Below are 15,422 nucleotides of genomic sequence, written 5' to 3'. Positions count from 1 at the left end.
GTGTCCGAATTTTCACTCCTGCGTTTCGATCTAGACAGACAGACTGTCGACTGACGACTGACGACAGAGGAAGTGAGTTAAATAAAAGCTTGTAAAAATGGGGTGGGGGGGGGGGGGGGGAAGGGGCAAATTGAAAGTTTGTTCCCGGGCGCCGGGAAGGGAGCTACGCCTCTGCCACACATACACACACATACACACACATACACACACATATACATACACACATACACATATTATAAAAATAATCTCGCATATTGAAGTATGTTTATGTATATTTATCTTCATGTATATTTTTCTGTCTTTTGAGGAAAACTTATGACATACAGTTTCTATTCGGATTTCTTAAACTAAAGTTAAGACAAAATACTAGACAAACCGTTTTATCCAATGATCATTGTTCCATAGGTAGAAAGGGAAATAATCTATGATACATTGCCCCAAACATAAGGATAAATACCACAAAAAGGGAAGCAACGTCTCGAGTGTATTAGACCTAAAAATCTGATAGTGAATCAGTGAGTCATAAATACATATCTGTATTAATTAGTCATCGTTTTGTGGGCAGATACCCTTCACTCAGATTATCTACTTAAATAAAAAAGTGGACTAAAATATTTTAAGATTCATATCAGCTGCTTACAGTAAAAGAATGATTAAACCTCACATAAAAAGTACGAACATAATATGCTGATGTGAAGTCAATTTAAACCCATACCTCCCACCCAACAAAAAGAAAAATTCCTCTTTTTTTTATTACAGGTCCTATTTCTTTGAGTTTCTTAGACCCCCCCCCCCCTCCCCCCCGCCCACCGTCACAAACTCCCTACACATTATCAAATCACAAATTAATTAGTTTTTGTTTTAATTTTCCAGGTTTTAAAAAAATGAAATTAGACGTTTTGTATTAAGTTTAGATGAACTATTTTCAATGAAGGAAAGTTCATGTACAAAAAAAAAAGTATTACCAGCGTTTCTTCAGACATTGTTAATCGGGGAAGTGGGAAGGGTGGGGGGGGGGGGCTCTTGAAAGTTGGGGGGGGGGGGGGTCACAGAAGCAGGTGAACTCAACTTCATTTTGCCCATATGGACAGTCAGGTACGAAAAGAAACCGACAAAAAAATTGAAAGCTCGATTGCTTGTAGAGGTATCTACATCATTTCTGCAAAATGGAAGTGCACGATGCACTCACTGAATGACATTTACCCACCTTTGAATGTAGCAAAACAATAATAACAAAAAAAAAATCCCAACCCATTAGTCCTATCACAAATAACAGTTTTTACAAACTTAAAACAACAGTAACAAACACAAAAAAACGATGTGTACACGATAAACTCTCAGACACTGAGTCATTATGTAATTCAAGACAGTTTAGAACTTGTATGTTGTGTAAGCCCCCCCCCCCCCTCCCTTTACACCCACATCCACATCCACAGACATCCACAGACAGACATCCCTATGTCTAGGAGGTTCATTTTTTTCAAGGCCGTATGCCCGTGCAGTCGCACTTTCTCAAGGTTACATTGGTCGTTGGCCTCTCGCCAGGTCGAGCAAACGGGTTCTCATGATTTCTCAAGGTCGGGTTCTCATCCTTTCTCAAGGTCGGGTCTCATCCTTTCTCAAGGTCGGGTCTCATCCTTTCTCAAGGTCGGGTTCTCATCATTTCTCAAGGTCGGGTCTCATCCTTTCTCAAGGTCGGGTTCTCATCATTTCTCAAGGTCGGGTTCTCATCATTTCTCAAGGTCGGGTTCTCATCATTTCTCAAGGTCATATACACAGAGTTGTTATCGTCGCAAGGTCTAACTTATGTATTGTAACTCACTGTTATACTACTTGAAGATCACCGCTAGATTTTATCTTTCATTAGATCTCTCTTGCTCTTTTGTCAGTCCCATGTACACACAGATACATTATAGAAAGAAAAAATGTCAATTTACAATTTATATATATATATATATATATATATATATATATATATATATATATATATATATATATATATATATATATATATATATATATATATATATATATATATATATATAGGAAAATGGTATGTTCTGGCGATTGTCCGTTAAGTAAATTGACCTACGGAAAGTCGTCATTGCCGACCATCGACCCTTGGCGAAAACGACGTTTGTACAAATATTTATTGGACAAACGATCCGCACCCGTTTTTTCCCCTATAATGTGAGAAAATGTGTTGGATTAAAAAATGTACTGGATTAAAAAAAATGTAATCTGCGTGGTTGAGTTGTACGTGAGCCGTGTGTGTACGTGCACTTAATCAGGTCATTTCAATCGTGACGTTCGTCAGGTCATGTTTTAAGACAGCAGGAGTGTTGTGATACGTCGGTAATAGAGATTGGGGGGGGGGGGGGTCATAGCGTACAGGCATGATTTGTTGGGGGTAGCAGGCTCTGTGGGTTGACAAGTGTCCGGTTAGACAAGTGTCCGGATAGACAAGTGTCCGGATTGACAAGTGTCCAGTTAGACAAGTGCCCCGTTGGACAAGTGCCCAGTTAGACAAGTGCCCTGTTGGACAATCGTCCTTTTGGACAAGTGCCCTGTTAGATAAGTGCCCTACTGGAAAAGTGCCCTGTTAGACAAGTGCCCTGTTGGACAAGTGCCCTGTTGGACAAGTGTCCTGTTACCTTCTTATATAAGTGCCCTGTTAAACAAGTGCCTGTTGGACAAGTGCCCTGTTGGACAAGTGTCCTGTCGTACAAGTGCCCTGTTAGACAAGTGCCCTGTCGTACAAGTGACCTATTGGACAAGTGCCCTGTCGTACAAGTGACCTATTGGACAAGTGCCTTGTCGTACAAGTGCCCTGTTGGACAAGTGCCCTGTTAGACAAGTGCCCTGTTACCTTCTTATATAAGAGCCCCGTTGGACAAGTGCCTGTTAGACAAGTGCCCTGTCGTACAAGTGACCTATTGGACAAGTGCCCTGTCGTACAAGTGACCTATTGGACAAGTGCCTTGTCGTACAAGTGCCCTGTTGGACAAGTGCCCTGTTAGACAAGTGCCCTGTTACCTTCTTATATAAGAGCCCCGTTGGGCAAGTGCCTGTTAGACAAGTGCCCTGTCGTACAAGTGACCTATTGGACAAGTGCCCTGTCGTACAAGTGACCTATTGGACAAGTGCTATGTCGTACAAGTGACCTATTGGACAAGTGCCCTGTCGTACAAGTGACCTATTGGACAAGTGCCCTGTCGTACAAGTGACCTATTGGACAAGAGCCCTGTTGGACAAATGCCCTGATAGACAAGTGCCTTGTTACCTTCTTATGTAAGAGCCTTGTTGAACAAGTGCCCAGTTAGACAAGTGCCTGTCCTACAAGTGCCCTGTTGGGGCATGAAAAAAAATCACCCATAACACAATTCGGTTGGTCGTAGTTTCCGATGAACTTAACAATGCGGTGGGGAACTGAAGGAGTGGAAATTTTTTTAAAAGTAATTTTAGTGACATTTCCTCCTTTAGGAGGAAGTCTCACTGAAATCACTTAGTAGTTTTTTAAAATATATTCACCGAACAGAGGTAAAACCATTTTAAAAAAAAGATAAAAAAGAAGAGACCGCTGTCAGTACAGGGAGTTAACTCCGTATAAAATAAACATTTTTTTCTCTCGAGATAAGACAAATGACTAGCAGGGGTGGAGAGACGAGCGCTACTACGACACGATGACGTCAGAAGGTGAGTTGCCGGCCGCAGACGGCGCGAAGTGCACGTGCCAAGGTCAAGGGGAGTTAAGAATTACGAGAATTAACGACGTCAAGTGATTATCTCATGGACCGGTATTATTCGTAAGAGTTATCGTTTCTTTGTGGAAGGTTGGGGGGCGGGGCGGGCTGGGTAGGATATAGGTCAGGGGTGGGATCACAATAATGTCATATGGAAATCTGTAAACGTGCAATACTCGCCGTAACATCCAGGATTTACTCTGACCGATACTAGATAGGTCTTTTAAAATTCTGCGCCAGTACGTTCTAATTGGATAAAGACGCGGTTTTCTCAACTCCTTTTTACTTTCTCGTATACGTAGTATAGAGGAAGTATTGTAATCGTTAAAAAAATTGAAATCGAGATTTCCAAAAATCTCGACGTTTTACATCTCTCTGAGTCGGAAAAACATAGTTTTGGAATTTTGTCCGTATGTCTGTGTGTGTGTGTGTGTGTGTGTGTGTGTCTGTGTCTATGTGAACACGATAACTTGAGTACCGTTACAGCTAGGTTGATGACATTTTATATATGAATAATATATCAGATTTGAAGTTCTGTATCAACGTTTCAGTGATTTCCGGTAACCGGAAGTGGAACTTATTCTACATTTGCTTTTTCAATAGCCTATATCGTGAGTACTATTTCAGATAGACGGAATTTCACATATAAGTAAAATATCTGATTCTCTGCCTTCTTTCAAGCTATTTACTTTAAGCTATTTCCGATTTCTCAAAAAACGCTTATGAATTTATAAAGTACTAATATTCCGCACTATTATACACACATTGTTCGCTATTCACTTGGTGCTCAATTCTTTTTTATACGAGATTCTATTCTATTTTAAAAAGTTAAAGTATCTGAAAATTGATTAAGTATCATGCCTATATCCCCGTAGTTTTATATACGTATATAATTATATTCGAGAAAGTTGAGGGGAAATTACTCCCGCTTTATTTTAGCTTGTAGGTGAGTTCATAAGCTGTAATAAATTATTGCACTTCTCATTGCACTGGTCTTCATTTGTCTTGGGACCATTATATGACGTTTTGTTACTTTCCCAAAGACGAAAAGTCCCCAAACTAAATTCGCTTTCTTAAAACAAATCAGCGCTAGTGATATTTTTAAGTGGAAATACAGAAGATGTTACATTTTAGTCAGTGTATTTGCTTAGTAAAGTTTATTAGAGAGTATTTAGGATTTTGTATTTGTTTTAACATACTTCTCTACTAAAACAGCCTCTTAATAAATAAACCTTTTTTATTTATTGTTATGTAAGTTGGGGTACTTAAGGGAAATATTTGCATGCATCGAGGACTCTTCTTAGCATATGGTTGTCATGGTAACGGCGGCCATCTTGACAAAACAACCCAATGTTGAAAACCTATCATACACAAATATTTGATCATATAATAATTGATCCTTCTTTTACTAACTGCAACATTCTATAAATGGCTCGATATCTGGGGACAGCAACTCTTCTAGGAGAGAGAACTATAAAATCAAGCAACTGCTGCCTTGTAGTTTGTTCTTGGTTCGTCGAAGCTATGGAAGCAAAAAAAATAAATAATGCAGGGTCAATCGGAGTCAACTACCTATGGAATTCGCGAGGTTGCACATTTTTTCATCTAGCGGAATCCGCGTGAGAAAGGTTGTACATTTTTTCAACCAACGGAAATCATTTGACAAAGATTGTACATTTTCTTAGTCGCGGAATTCGCGTGACGAAGGTTGTACATTTTTTTAACTCGCCGAATTCGCGTGACAGAGATTGTACATTTTTTTAACTCGCTGAATTCGCGTAACAAAGGTTGTACATTTTTTAACTCGCGGAATTCGCGTGATAACGGTTGTACATTTTCCAAAGAGCGGAATTTGCGCGATAAAAGGTTGAAGCTTTTCCATCCTGGAGCGTCCGCGTGACAAAGGTCGCAGCAGATATTTTTTCTCGGATCACTTTGCACAATTGAGTGGGGGGAAAAATCGAAGAACATTTACAACTTTGACATTTAGCTCAAGTTATGTTTTCTATTTTTAGCCGTACCACGTGACCTAAAAAATGTGAGTTCAACCATTTTTAGTGTTGCATTTTGGTTAAGGACGTTTAAAAGCGGGTAATGAAGGTAATTTGAGTGGGAACAATATTTTTTTTTAATTAGATGATACAATATTGTAGCAAAACAAAACCAGCTTAAAACATGATAAGTTAACGACCACAACTTCAACAATAACATTTAACCGGTTTTTAAAATCTTAATTTGACAGTAGTTTAAAACTTGGCTGGGGGGGGGGGGGGGTGCGGACCGCACCTGGTGACACCATTTAGGGGGAGTGGGTGACACCATGGGAAAAATAGCTAAATATATATTTCCCACGTTTTCTTTAACTTGCGCCCAGCGCCACTTCCTCCTTCTTATTTGCTCACCTATAGGCTCCTGCCTAGCTTTCCTTTATAGTTCCAAGTTCGGCACTTTGTCCTGCCATCTCAGTTTCAGTATCTGTCTAAGGCATCTATTCATGAAGGTCTGTATCTTTGCTGTGCTTGCTTTGGAGACTCTCCATGTCTCTGCTCCATACAGCAGAACTGCCTTGACATTAGAGTTAAATATCCTAATTTTTGTGGTAATGGAGATGGCCGAACTTTTCCATATGGGTCGCAGGACTGTGAAAGCGCAGCGGACTCTATTAACTCTAGCGCGTATGTCCTCCTCTGTGCCTCCTGTTTTGCTGATCTTGCTGCCAAGGTAGACAAACTCTTGCACATCGTTTACCTGTCTTCCGTCTATTGTCACTGGAGCCTCCTGTTTAATGTTAATTCTCATCACTTCTGTCTTTTCTTTGTTGATCTTCAGACCTACGCGCTGCGAGATGGCTCCTAATGCATCAACTTTTTCTTGCATGTCCTGTAGCCTGTGCGAGAGTAAGGCAAGATCATCTGCAAACTCCAGATCTTCTAGTTTCCCCGTGAGTGTCCACTGAATACCTTTTCCAGAACTGGCATAGGCTGTGCGTGTCACCCAATCGAGAACCACCAAGAAGAGGAGGGGCGACAGCAGACATCCTTGTCTTACACCTGTGTTGACCTGAAAAACTTTAGACAGTTTCCCTGCATGGCTAACTTGGCATGAAAATCCATTGTAAAGTTGCTGGATTATTTCCACTAACTTAGCAGGTACACCATAGTGTCTCAACTGATTCCATATTGTTTGCCTATCCACACTATCAAAGGCCTTCTCAAAGTCAACAAAGCAGATGTAAAGCGGGGCCTGCCATTCTATCATCTGTTCTACAATAATTCTAAGAGTGGCTATTTGATCTGTACAAGATCTTTCCTTCCTGAATCCTGCCTGTTCCTCTCTTAGCTTAAGGTCAACCGCCTCTTTCATTCTGTCCAAAATAACTCTGGTAAGGGCTTTACTTGGTATGGACAACAAGGTAATGCCCCTCCATTTTCCACACTGAGATAAGTCACCGTTCTTAGGCAACTTCAGAAGTAGGCCCCTTTTCCAATCGGTTGGGATCTGTCCTGTGTTCCAGACTAAGTTAAATAATTTATGAAGTCGATTTACTACTTCTTCTCCACCTTGTTTTAATGCCTCTGCTGGGATATTATCTGGTCCTGATGCCTTGCCACTCTTCAAACCATTTAAGGCGTTGAGAATTTCCTGTCTGGTGATTTCCTCGGTATTGATGTTAAGGGGTTCCCCTGGCTCCAGGTCTGGTGGATCTTGAGGTGGTGGACCGTTTAGTAATTCCTGGAAGTGCTCTCTCCATCGTGCCAATTGTTCCTCAATTCACTCTACTATAAGCGATGAAAAACGTGGGGCGCCGTGATTTTCTTACAGTTTCTAATACTGTTGACTCTATACAAGCTCCCTAATAAAAGTCAATAGTATTATCTAATTAATAGTAGTATAACTTTTACATCTTATATTAACAATGACCGATAAAAAACTTTTACTTCGGCGCCCCACGTTTTTCATCGCTTATAGTAGAGTGATCGCTTGCATTATTGTGATGTATAGCATTTATTTTCTACTTTTTAGTTCAATCAGAAAACGTGGGTTTTTTAAAACTTTTTTAATGATAATTATTTTAAAAAATGACCATTCCAGTTCAAAAGATGATTAATTAGAGTTAAAAAGTCTTTTAATTAAGAGAAAAATCGACAACTCCTATCAAAAGTGTGTGTGTGTGTGGGGGGGGGGGGGGCGGGGTGTGACACCTTGATGTAAACCTGCAAACGATATAGAAAACAATACTACATCCAGCTATATATATATATATATATATATATATATATATATATATATATATATATATATATATATATATATATATATATATATATTTCTTTTCTGGGGGGGGGGGGGGGTTGACACCTAACGACGCCACTGTTTAAAGTATGTAAAGCTTTAAGGTTATTTTTGAACAAGAGAAATTTAAATTCTTTAGCTTGAATCGTTATTTTCAATGCTATTAGAGTTTTATACTTTTTCTCTTAACTCCTGCAAAAAATATGTTTCAAAACATAATATATACATTTTATTTCAGTCAAGTACTCCAAAATCAACATGTCATAGCTGCTTATGTAGTTAAATGGCAAATAGTGATTGAGAATTATTTAGTAAAATGTATCTACTCCAAAGTAACCTTCTCACACATATTCAGTACAATTTATCTACTACAAACTACCATACACACATATTCGTTACAATTTATCTACTCCAAAGTACCTTTCCAACACATATTAAGTACGATTTATGTTCTCCTAAGTACACACACACACACATACACACACATTCAGTACAATTGATCAGCATACTCGGCAGATTATCTAAGACAACCTACGATGCTCCACATCTTTTAGTTAACAAAACAATCACTGACATCAAAGTCAACAATCAGCTCAGCTCAAACAATTAGCCTGCCCACACTTCCTCGTCACATTTGAGGGCAAATAGGGGCCTACACATTTCAGTCTCTATATGGCACGTTATAAGAAACAGAACAAATAAATCTCGATTCGCTTGTTCATTGTTCAATATCGCAAACCTTATTTAATACACACAAACTTATATATATATATATATATATGTATATATATATATATATATATATATATATATACATATATATATATATAAACAAGCTATACACATATATATATATACATATATATATATACATATATATATATATATATATATATATATAAACAAGCTATACATATATATATATATACATATATATATATATATATATATATATATATATATATATATATATATATATATAAATATATATATATATATATATATATGTATTATATGTATGTATATAAAGGTAAATATAATTATATATATATACATTTATGTATATGTATATTTATATACATATAAATATATAGATGTATGTAAATATATAGATGTATTTATTTTCTACTTTTTAGTTCAATCAGAAAACGTGGGTTTTTTAAAACTTTTTTAATGATAATTATTTTAAAAAATGACCATTCCAGTTCAAAAGATGATTAATTAGAGTTAAAAAGTCTTTTAATTAAGAGAAAAATCGACAACTCCTATCAAAACTATCCTATCATATATATATATATATATATATATATATATATATATATATATATATATATATATATATATATATATATATATATATATATGTGTGTGTGTATGTGTGTGTGTACTCATTCCTAACGAAAAGCACCTATTTAAATCTGTAAATTATAAATTTACATATTTTGGTACCTTTTTTTAATGTACACTCATTTTTTGCTCATTTCGAATAAAGATTAATGACTTGAGCTAACCGAGATTGAGCGGTACAATACTAAAAAAACAAGATGAATTGATGGCTTGGAGGTCAAGTATGGGCTGTAGAGCCTCCCCCCTCCCTGGGGATGGATGAATGTAACAAAGATTATGAACCGTTGTTGAACAAAACATGTTTTGAAATCTCCACTTCATCCTATGGGACGCATGGTTGGGTAGTGGAGCACAATACTGGTGACCGGATAGTCTCGAGTTCGAATTCGGGATTAAGTCAGTAAAACATCCCTGATTCCACTCAGCCCTTTTGGGTACCTAACTCGCCTTAGGGAAAGCAAATATGACATTTAATTACAATACGATATGATATTACAACATCTAGTTCCAATAGAAGATGAAGAATATCTGTCGCGTCCACTATAACAATACCATGTACTGTAAAGAAAATTGTGTACATTATCGTCGCTTGGCTAAAATTATGGAGCTCATAATCAGCTATTTATAGCCAGCCTGTTCAAACGATCGCTGACTTTCGCATTCGTTGTTGAATTAATTAGTAATTTAAAATGTATTTTTCATTTATGTTTAAAAAATAAATATTTTCTGTGTGTGTTTTTTTTTAAACATTTAAATCGTCGTAAACTTCCAATTGATGGTGTGTGTGTGTGGGGGGGGGGGGGGGGAGGGGGGATGAATGTGGGAGGATATGATGTTAAGTAGGAGGGATAAGGCTCATTCATAAATAATCATTAGATACAGCAAAGCGTTGTAGAACGTCCCTGAGTCCACTCAGCTCTGGTGGGTACCTGACTGGTCATAGTGCTGACCACACTATCCCTTCATATGCCGAGCTCACAAAAACAGAGGAACTCTACTTCCACTTCCCCACCCGCTTTGAAGTGCTAGTTATTAATACTTTACCCCAAGTCGATATTTTTAATTTCTCTCCCCCGCCCTTCTTCTCCCCCCCCCCCATCTCTTACAGTTTCTTTCTGCTTCTAAAACCATCTTTTACCATCCTCTCCATTACACTCATTAAAAAATCAATAGTAATGAAACGTGTTTTGTCTATCGCTAATTGCCAAGATTTAGGACACGCTGTAGGAAAACAATGGCGTTATTCCACACATCTTAGAAGCTAAGAGGAATATCATTGTAGGGGATTTAAAGTTACATTGTTATTTTTAAAATAATCATTTATGTGCTGGCTAGATTCTATACTTACCATCTTACTGGTTAACAATTTCTTCTTGATTTTCTATACCATCTTTACTAGTTGACTATTCTTTCTTGATTCTCTACTTACAGTGTTTACTAGTCTACAATTATTTCTAGATTATCTTTATACCATATTTACTAGTTTACAATTCTGTCTTTATTCTCTACTTACAATGATTATTAGTTTACAATTCTTTCTTGATTATTTTTATACCATCTTTATTAGTTTACAATTCTTTCTTTGTTCTCTGAATACGATCTTTACTGGCTTACAATTATTTCTTGATTCTTAACTTATGTAGGCCTATTATCTTTACACGGTTATATTTCTTTTTTATTCTCTACTTATCATATTTACTAGTTTATAATTCTTTCGTGATTCTCCACTTGAAGTCTTTACTAGCTTACAGTTCTTTGTTGATTCCACACATCCCATCTTTATTAGTTTACAATTTTTTTCTTAAATCTCTACCTACCATATATCATAGATTTCCTACTTAACTGGTGCTATTTCTCCCGGTATATTCCAAGCCACCATCTTTGTAAAGCCCTTTGCTCCCCACAAAGGAAAGATGAGGATGATGATCTTTGTAACATTTTCCGATTACAATACCATCTTTTTACTAAATTCCATTGATACCCTCCCACCATATAATCTATGCCATAGACCCAAATTGCACCATCTATTTTCAGAACACTTTCTACCGTCTATTATAACCTCTTGAACGATGCTTAGAAAAATCAATTAAATAATTATTGTTTTAATCCTTTTGTAACATCCATTTAGTGGGGTATTATTACCAATCTTGCAATTTGAAAACCATTGTGCCATTCTTATGAAAAACCCTTTTTCTATTCGCAACAAATCATTCAATTTAATAGGCCTACATAAAAAAATAAAAAAAAAAATTTAAAAAAAAAAAAAAAGTCCTACTAGATCTAGGTTTTATCTAGTCCAACTGAACACATTCCTGATATAAACCTTCAATATCCTAGCACACGCAGTCAGCTAAATTAGTTTCATTTCGGCGACAGCTCTAAGCCATTGGGAATTCAACTTATTATCTGGCATTCCGTCTCTGCATGTTGGTAAATTACTGGAGAGTGGCTGGCTAAACTAGAGCATTTTAATCTCTTGTAATAAATGATCTAGCAAGGAAATATATGATCTAGCATGGAAATACATTATCTTGCATGGAAATACATTATCTAGCATGGGAAAATATTATGTAGCATGGAAATATATTATGTAGCATGGACATACATTATATAGCATGGAAATACATTATTAAGCATGGAAATATATTATGTAGCATGGACATACATTATATAACATGGAAATACATTATTAAGCATGGAAATATATGAAAATAAATTATTTAGCATTGGAATACATTATCTAGCATGGGAAAATATTATGTAGCATGGAAATATATTATGTAGCATGGACATACATTATATAGCATGGAAATACATTATTAAGCATGGAAATATATGAAAATAAATTATTTAGCATTGGAATACATTATCTAGCATGGAAATAAATTATTTAGCATTGGAATATATTATCTAGCATGGAAATACATTATCTAGCATGGAAATATATTATCTAGCATGGAAATACATGGAAATACATTATACAGCATGTAAATACATTATCAAGCATGGAAAGATATTATCTAGCATGGAAATACATGAAAATACATTATATAGCATGGAAATACATATTCAAGCATGGAAATACATGAAAATACAGTATCTAGCATGGAAATACAATATCTAACATGGACATACTGTAATCTCATGCATTCAATTGCATAAAAATAGTTTTAAACAAAATTTTGATGACGGTATCAGATTTTAAATTTAAAAAACAAACAAAAAAACAAAACAAAGAAAATAGTTGTAGATTAAAATTAGAGCGCCCTCTACAAGAAGAACCGGAAATTGGAGTAGAAAGATCGAATGGAAAGTAAAAATTCTGGTTTCGTTTTCTCAAAAGATAAAAAAAAAAAAAAAAAACAACCTAATGTATGTAAGCCTATGTATAGATCTAGAGCGTTCAGGCCTAGATGTGAAGCATCTGGAAACTCAAGACAACGTATCAAATCTCTGCCGGGATTACACGGTATTTGGTGTCAAGTTCAATTTCTTGGAGAAATACGGCAGTTTGTTCAGTTTATACAACATTTAGACACGTTTTATTTCTGTTTTTTTTTGTTTAAGCATGTGTTATAATAGAAGTAAATCAAAAATAAAAGTTACACTTTCTGACCTCACAATCAAAATGAAATGTAGGGGAGTTCAATTTGTTTCTATTAAATGTATATATATATATATATATATATATATATATATATATATATATATATATATATATATATATATATATATATATTGGCATGTATATATGAATATAAATATGTATATATATATATGATTATAATTATATATATATATATATATATATATATATATATATATATATAGGTCTATATAGGTCTATATAGGTCTATATATATAGTTCTATACAGGTCTATATATATATATTTATATAGGTCTTTATATATATATATATGCGAGAAAAATGGCCCGTTTAGGAAGGATACAACGGGCGCTAGGTTGATAGTGCTGTCTATTTTCTCGGTACTTTAATTTATACAAAATATAGTCATAGGCATATCCCTAAACCATGCGACAAAAGGCAACTCTACTTGGGAGGAGGGGGCTTCGCCCCCCCTCCCTCCCCCCACACACACACTCCAAAACATGTCTACCGTCCCATTCAACGAAATATAATTATATAATTTTTCCAGTGTCCGCCCCCTCCCAGAAAATTCTACCCCCGCCCCCGAAAATTTCAAGTACCCCCACCCCTCTCCGGGGAGAAAAAGTCTGAAAGAAACACTGGTCGCATTAGTAGATCATGCAAACTAAAGGAAGAGTCTGGGCGGGGCTTCGCCCCTACCGGAAGAGAGGAAAAAGTCTGAAAGAAACACTGGTGTCGCGCTTAGCTACTACCCGAAGAATTGCATTAAAGAAATTGCAAGAAAACCACTTTTTAGATTAGACACATTAATTAGGCGGTAATTTTATTATAGAGTATCCATGAAGAAATTTCTTTTGAGTTGGGGAGGGGGGGGGGGGGCTCAGACGTTCTTACGCGGGGGTGGGGCTTCGCCCCTACCCGAAGAATTGTATGAAAGAAACTCTTCACGCAAACCACTTAGATTAGACAAAATTGCCTTTTTATTCAATGTTTACTCGAGAATCAATGACGTCATATTACTGTGTGCACTCTCCGGCTTGATATTATTTTCTACTATACGACGTCATACTTCGTTTTTCGAATTACTATGCATGTTTTTAATTTGCTTGTGTTTTCTCTAGAGCGTTCTTGTCAGATAGATAGATACATAGACAGACAGCGAAACTATTAGTATTAATATATATATACGAGAAAAATGGCCCGTTGAGAAGGGTACAACGGGCGCTAGGCTGATAGTGCTGTCTCTTTTCTCTAAACTAAAACCAACCCACCCCCCACACACCACCCCCACCCCACCCCTCCCACCCCCACACACCACCCCCCACCCCCCACACACACCCCCCCCCCTCCAACCCCCCCCCCCCAAAAAAAACATGTCTACCGTCCCATTCAACGAAATATAATTATATACTTTTTCCAGTGTCCGCCCCCTCCCAGAAAATTCTACCCCCGCCCCCGAAAATTTCAAGTACCCCCACCCCTCTCCGGGGAGGAAAAAGTCTGAAAGAAACACTGAAACCAACCCACCACCCCACACACCACCCCCCCCCACCCCCACACACCACCCCCCCACACACCCCCCCCCCCCTCCACCCCCACCCCCCCCCCCCCCAAAAAAAAACATGTCTACCGTCCCATTGCAAGAAAACCACTTTTTAGATTAGACACATTAATTAGGCGGTAATTTTATTATAGAGTATCGATGAGGAAATTTCTTTTTAGTTGGGGAGGGGGGGGGGGGCTCAGACGTTCTTACGCGGGGGTGGGGCTTCGCCCCTACCCGAAGAATTGTATGAAAGAAACTCTTCACGCAAACCACTTAGATTAGACCAAATTGCCTTTGTATTGAATGTATTGAATGTTTACTCGATAATCAATTACGTCATATAAATGTGTGCACTATCCGGCTTGAGATTATTTTCTACTCTGTGCTAAATGTGTCGACGTCATACTTCGTTTTTCGAATTACTATGCATGTTTTTAAATTGCTTGTCTTTTCTCTAGAGCGTTCTTGTCAGACAGATAGATAGATAGATACATAGAGAGACAGCGAAACTATTAGTATTAATATATATATACGAGAAAAATGGCCCGTTGAGGAAGGATACACCGGGCGCTAGGTTGATAGTGCTGTCTCTTTTCTCTAAATTTTCATAATGATGGGGATGCTGATAATGATATGAACTAGCTCAGATTCGTGTTATTTAATAATAATTCTAGACATAATTAAATACCACAGTGTATCGGAATTTAAATTGGTCATACGATATTGGGGTGAACGTTTGAAAAAAAACATTAAACTGCAGAGTTGAATATGTGAAATAGATGTTTGTTACTGTTGCAATTAACTATATACTAGATAAAAACTATTTGGAAGACTATTCACACCTTTAGGTTTAGTGTTGGTTTGACCATGTGTTGGTTGACCA

The sequence above is a fragment of the Physella acuta genome, unplaced genomic scaffold (genome assembly GCF_028476545.2).
Source record: "Physella acuta isolate Inbredline_101_S28 unplaced genomic scaffold, ASM2847654v3 ptg001265l, whole genome shotgun sequence".
Classification (NCBI taxonomy): domain Eukaryota; kingdom Metazoa; phylum Mollusca; class Gastropoda; family Physidae; genus Physella; species Physella acuta.
Note: the sequence above shows the minus strand (reverse complement) of the source record.